The 5,000-nt window shown below is 41.0% G+C and overlaps 3 non-coding genes across 3 annotated transcripts; all 3 read right to left on the bottom strand.

Annotated features, from left to right (window-relative positions):
* Window positions 1-136: 136 nt before the first annotated feature.
* On the bottom strand, window positions 137-209 carry trnar-ucg (transfer RNA arginine (anticodon UCG)). The gene has a single exon. It is a non-coding gene; the product is annotated as a tRNA-Arg (tRNA).
* Window positions 210-1,260: 1,051 nt separating this feature from the next.
* On the bottom strand, window positions 1,261-1,333 carry trnar-ucg (transfer RNA arginine (anticodon UCG)). Its single transcript has one exon. It is a non-coding gene; the product is annotated as a tRNA-Arg (tRNA).
* Window positions 1,334-2,029: 696 nt separating this feature from the next.
* trnar-ucg (transfer RNA arginine (anticodon UCG)) lies at window positions 2,030-2,102 on the bottom strand. The gene has a single exon. It is a non-coding gene; the product is annotated as a tRNA-Arg (tRNA).
* Window positions 2,103-5,000: the final 2,898 nt, after the last annotated feature.

The following is a 5,000-nucleotide window of genomic DNA, read 5'->3' as shown; positions in this document are numbered from 1 at the left end:
TGTATTTACAGCAGTGGGGTAAAAGTGAATTTCACTTTCTGGCTGTATGGGGAGCCCAGGTGCAATTGTTATTAATTAATATGCTCTGTTGTCTGAGAATACTGTGATTTGTGTCCATCAGAGCCTCAAAACACTGCGACCCCGGCAGGACTCGAACCTGCAATCTTCTGATCCGAAGTCAGACGCCTTATCCATTAGGCCACGAGGCCGTGCACGACAACTCACTGGGACATGTCCCAATCTGCTCTAGAAGTACACAAGTGAACAGGACCGCCCAAAAATGAACAAACACCAGAGTAACTGTAGTCTGGGAACTAAAGAACTTTCTGGATCTCTCAGCTTATCAACAAATGCATGTGTACAGCAGGCGCGCAATGCATGATTTGTATTTACAGCAGTGGAGTAAAAGTGAATTTCACTTTCTGGCTGTATGGGGAGCCCAGGTGCAGTTGAGTAATAATCTAACACTGCAAATCCCAAAAATACAACACTGGAGGAAGGGATACTTACAAAGGGACGGTTTCTATGTTAAATACTGCTTCACAATTTTCACTAATATTACAGAAATGATAACGTTAATAAACACACTGGAACATCCCATGCTTTATTTGATGTTGGAACAGGTTGTTCTAAGTGATATGTTATTCTATGATATATGAGGGGTGCTTCTCCTGGAATTACTTATATTTAATTATATATATGTAAATATATATATTATAATACAAATAATTTATAATGTATACACTCCAAAAAAGTGTTTTTTTTACTGTACATAATACATGAACATAAAACATCTCCTGATTTACTGTTTTATGTAATTTAGCTCTGAAAGTACAGAAGATAAAGGCTGTTAAGCAAATGAAAAAATTTAAAATTCTATACTGGATTTTTCAGAACAGCAATAATATTATTCAATTATTATTATTATTATTATTATTATTATTATTATTGTTATTATTATTATTATTTTATTTATTCAATAATTGCTCTTTGGGTGTAACTGGCACCTTGAGATCCCTATTTCGGTCCACCCCATGTACCACATGTGATGCGAATTACAATAAATTCTCCTTGAATTCTTAATTTCTTCAGAATCATGTTGAACTCAGCATGTGTTTTCATTCGCTCATTAAGCAAAACTTTAACCTGCAAAAAAAGAGTTCCAGATTGGTAACTTATAAATTTAGTGAAGTTATTAATTAATATGCTCTGTTGTCTGAGAATACTGTGATTTGTGTCCATCAGAGCCTCAAAACACTGCGACCCCGGCAGGACTCGAACCTGCAATCTTCTGATTCGAAGTCAGACGCCTTATCCATTAGGCCACGAGGCCACACAGAACAACTCCCTGGGACATGTCCCAATCTGCTCTAGAAGTACACAAGTGAACATGTCTCTGCTTGATCTCATGATTTCATTGGAACAAGACCGCCCAAAAATGAACAAACACCAGAGTGTCTGTAGTCTGGGAACTAAAGAACTTTCTGGATCTCTCAGCTTATCAACAAATGCATGTGTACAGCAGGTGTGCAATGCATGATTTGTATTTACAGCAGTGGAGTAAAAGTGAATTTCACTTTCTGGCTGTATGGGGAGCCCAGGTGCAATTGAGTAATAATCTAACACTGCAAATCCCAAAAATACAACACTGGAGGAAGGGATACTTACAAAGGGATGGTTTCTATGTTAAATACTGCTTCACAATTTTCACTAATATTACAGAAATGATAACGTTAATAAACACACGGGAACATCCCATGCTTTATTTGATGTTGGAACAGGTTGTTCTAAGTGATATGTTATTCTATGATATATGAGGGGTGCTTCTCCTGGAATTACTTATATATATATATATATATATATATATATATATATATATATATATATATATATATATATAATACAAATAATTTATACACTCCAAATCAGTTTCAGATTTGTAACTTATAGATTTAGTGAAGTTATTAATTAATATGCTCTGTTGTCTGAGAATACTGTGATTTTGGTCGATCAGAGCCTCAAAACACTGCGACCCCGGCAGGACTCGAACCTGCAATCTTCTGATCCGAAGTCAGACGCCTTATCCATTAGGCCACAAGGCCGCACACAACAACTACCATGGGACATGTCCCAATCTGCTCTAGAAGTACACAAGTGAACATGTCTCTGCTTGATCTCATGATTTCATTGGAAAATGAACAAACACTAGCAATAATCCCCCAAATACACTTAATAAGTCCACCTTGACGAGTGAGTTAATTTTATGAATGTAATGTTTGGTGTTTCTGAGGGTGAGCAGCAAGTCGACTCCTGGCTGGCTCGTAACCTTTTCATCTATTACATTTTTACACCACGTGACACAAAAAAAAAACATATTATTATTTTTTTTTTTTTCAAAAATAATATCGAGTCTAGATTTAATATGCATCACCTTTGATTGCATTTTGAGGAGGCGGAGCTTGATATATATATATTTTTGATCAACGTGAAACTGAAAAACATATTAATTCTACCGATAATTACAGATACATTACTGATTTTATTATCTGGGATTGGTTTGATGTATAAGCAGGGCTTGTTTAATCCATCAGAAGCGGTTGGATATCGTATGGGTGGGGTTGGACTTGATCTTCTACAGAATACTAAGGTAAAAGATGGGACTGAAGAGAACCTATCTATGATATATGAGGGGTGCTTCTCCTGGAATTACTTATATATATATATATATATATATATATATATCCCAATCTGCTCTAGAAGTACACAAGTGAACGTGTCTCTGCTTGATCTCATGATTTCATTGGAACAAGACCGCCCAAAAATGAACAAACACCAGAGTGACTGTAGTCTGGGAACTAAAGAACTTTCTGGATCTCTCAGCTTATCAACAAATGCATGTGTACAGCAGGCGCGCAATGCATGATTTGTATTTACAGCAGTGGGGTAAAAGTGAATTTCACTTTCTGGCTGTATGGGGAGCCCAGGTGCAATTGAGTAATAATCTAACACTGCAAATCCCAAAAATACAACACTGGAGGAAGGGATACTTACAAAGGGACAGTTTCTATGTAAAATACTGCTTCACAATTTTCACTAATATTACAGAAATGATAACGTTAATAAACACACTGGAACATCCCATGCTTCATTTGATGTTGGAACAGGTTGTTCTAAGTGATATGTTATTCTATGATATATGAGGGGTGCTTCTCCTGGAATTACTTATATATATATATATATATATATATATATATATATATATATATATATATAATACAAATAATTTATACACTCCAAATCAGTTTCAGATTTGTAACTTATAGATTTAGTGAAGTTATTAATTAATATGCTCTGTTGTCTGAGAATACAAGGATGAGCTGAAAGCTGTGCAGAAGGAACTGAGAAGGAAGATCAGGGAGGGGAAAGCCAGCTACAAGAGGAAGCTGGAGGAACAGCTGCAGCAGAACAACATCAGGGGAGTGTGGAAAGGCCTTCAAACCATCTCTGGCCACACAAAGTCCAACTCCCAGGTGGTGGGGGACCAGAAGTGGGTGAATGATCTCAATCTATTTTTCAACAGATTTGATCAATCACCTAGCCCTGCCCCCACACAGACACCCCTGCTGTATCCCCACTCAGCAGCACTACCATCATGCTGCCCTCCCCCTTCTTCTTCTCTCAGAACTTCTGGCTCACAATCATCACCACCATCATCCCCTAATGGCTCATCGTCTGGCAGCATCAACCAACCATTCACACATTCCAGCACCCAGCCCCCCTGCTCCAACCTGTCCTTCACAACAACCCAGGTGAGAAATGAGCTGAGGAAGATCAAGCCTAAGAAAGCTACAGGTCCTGATGGAATCAGCGCCAGGCTCCTCAAGTCCTGCGCTGATCAGCTGTGCAGGGTAGTTGAGCATTTGTTCAACATGAGCCTGAAACTGGGAAGAGTACCACAGCTGTGGAAAACATCTTGTGTGGTACCTGTGCCCAAAACACAGCACCCAAAGGACCTAAACAGCTACAGGCCGGTGGCACTGACTTCCCATCTAATGAAGTCACTGGAGAGGCTGGTCCTCAACCACATCCGCCCTCTGGTGAGCCCATCCATGGACCCTCTTCAGTTCGCCTACCAGCCTGGTGTCGGGGTGGATGATGCTGTCATCTATCTTCTACACAGAGCTCTTTCTCACCTGGAGAAGCCCGGCAGCACTGTGAGGATCACCTTCTTCGATTTCTCCAGTGCTTTTAGCACCATACAGCCAGGCCTCCTAAAGGACAAGTTGGGACATTGTGGAGTGGACAGTCACCTGTCAAACTGGATACTGGACTACCTCACCAACCGACCACAGTATGTGAGGGCACGGGACTGTGTCTCTGACTTGGTGGTCAGCAGCACAGGAGCCCCTCAAGGAACGGTCTTGGCACCGTTCCTCTTCACCCTGTACACTGCTGACTTCATGTACAGCTCACCAACCTGTCACCTCCAGAAGTTCTCTGATGACTCAGCGATCGTCGGCCTCATATCCAATGAGGAGGACAGCGAGTACAGAGAACTTATTCAGGACTTTGTGGACTGGTGTCTGCAGAACCATCTGCAGATAAACGCTGGAAAAACCAAAGAACTGGTAGTGGATTTCCGCAGGTGCAGACACCCCCCTCCATCAGTGAACATCCGGGGTATGAACATCGAGAGTGTGGACTCTTATAAATACCTGGGTGTTCATCTGAACAACAAACTGGACTGGTCAGTCAACACTGCAGCTCTCTATAAGAAAGGCCAGAGCAGACTCTACCTGCTGAGGAGATTGAGGTCCTTTGGAGTGCAGGGAGCACTTCTGAGGACGTTCTTCGACACAGTGGTGGCATCTGCCATCTTTTATGGAGTGGTCTGCTGGGGTAGTAGCATCTCGACGGCAGATAAGAAGAGACTGGACAAACTCATAAAGAGGGCCGGCTCTGTCCTGGGGTGCTTCTTAGACCCAGTGCAGGTGGTGGGA

The sequence above is a fragment of the Salminus brasiliensis genome, chromosome 17 (genome assembly GCF_030463535.1).
Source record: "Salminus brasiliensis chromosome 17, fSalBra1.hap2, whole genome shotgun sequence".
In the NCBI taxonomy this organism is placed as follows: Eukaryota; Metazoa; Chordata; class Actinopteri; order Characiformes; family Bryconidae; genus Salminus; species Salminus brasiliensis.
Note: the sequence above shows the minus strand (reverse complement) of the source record. Positions and strands in the feature narration are given on the sequence as shown.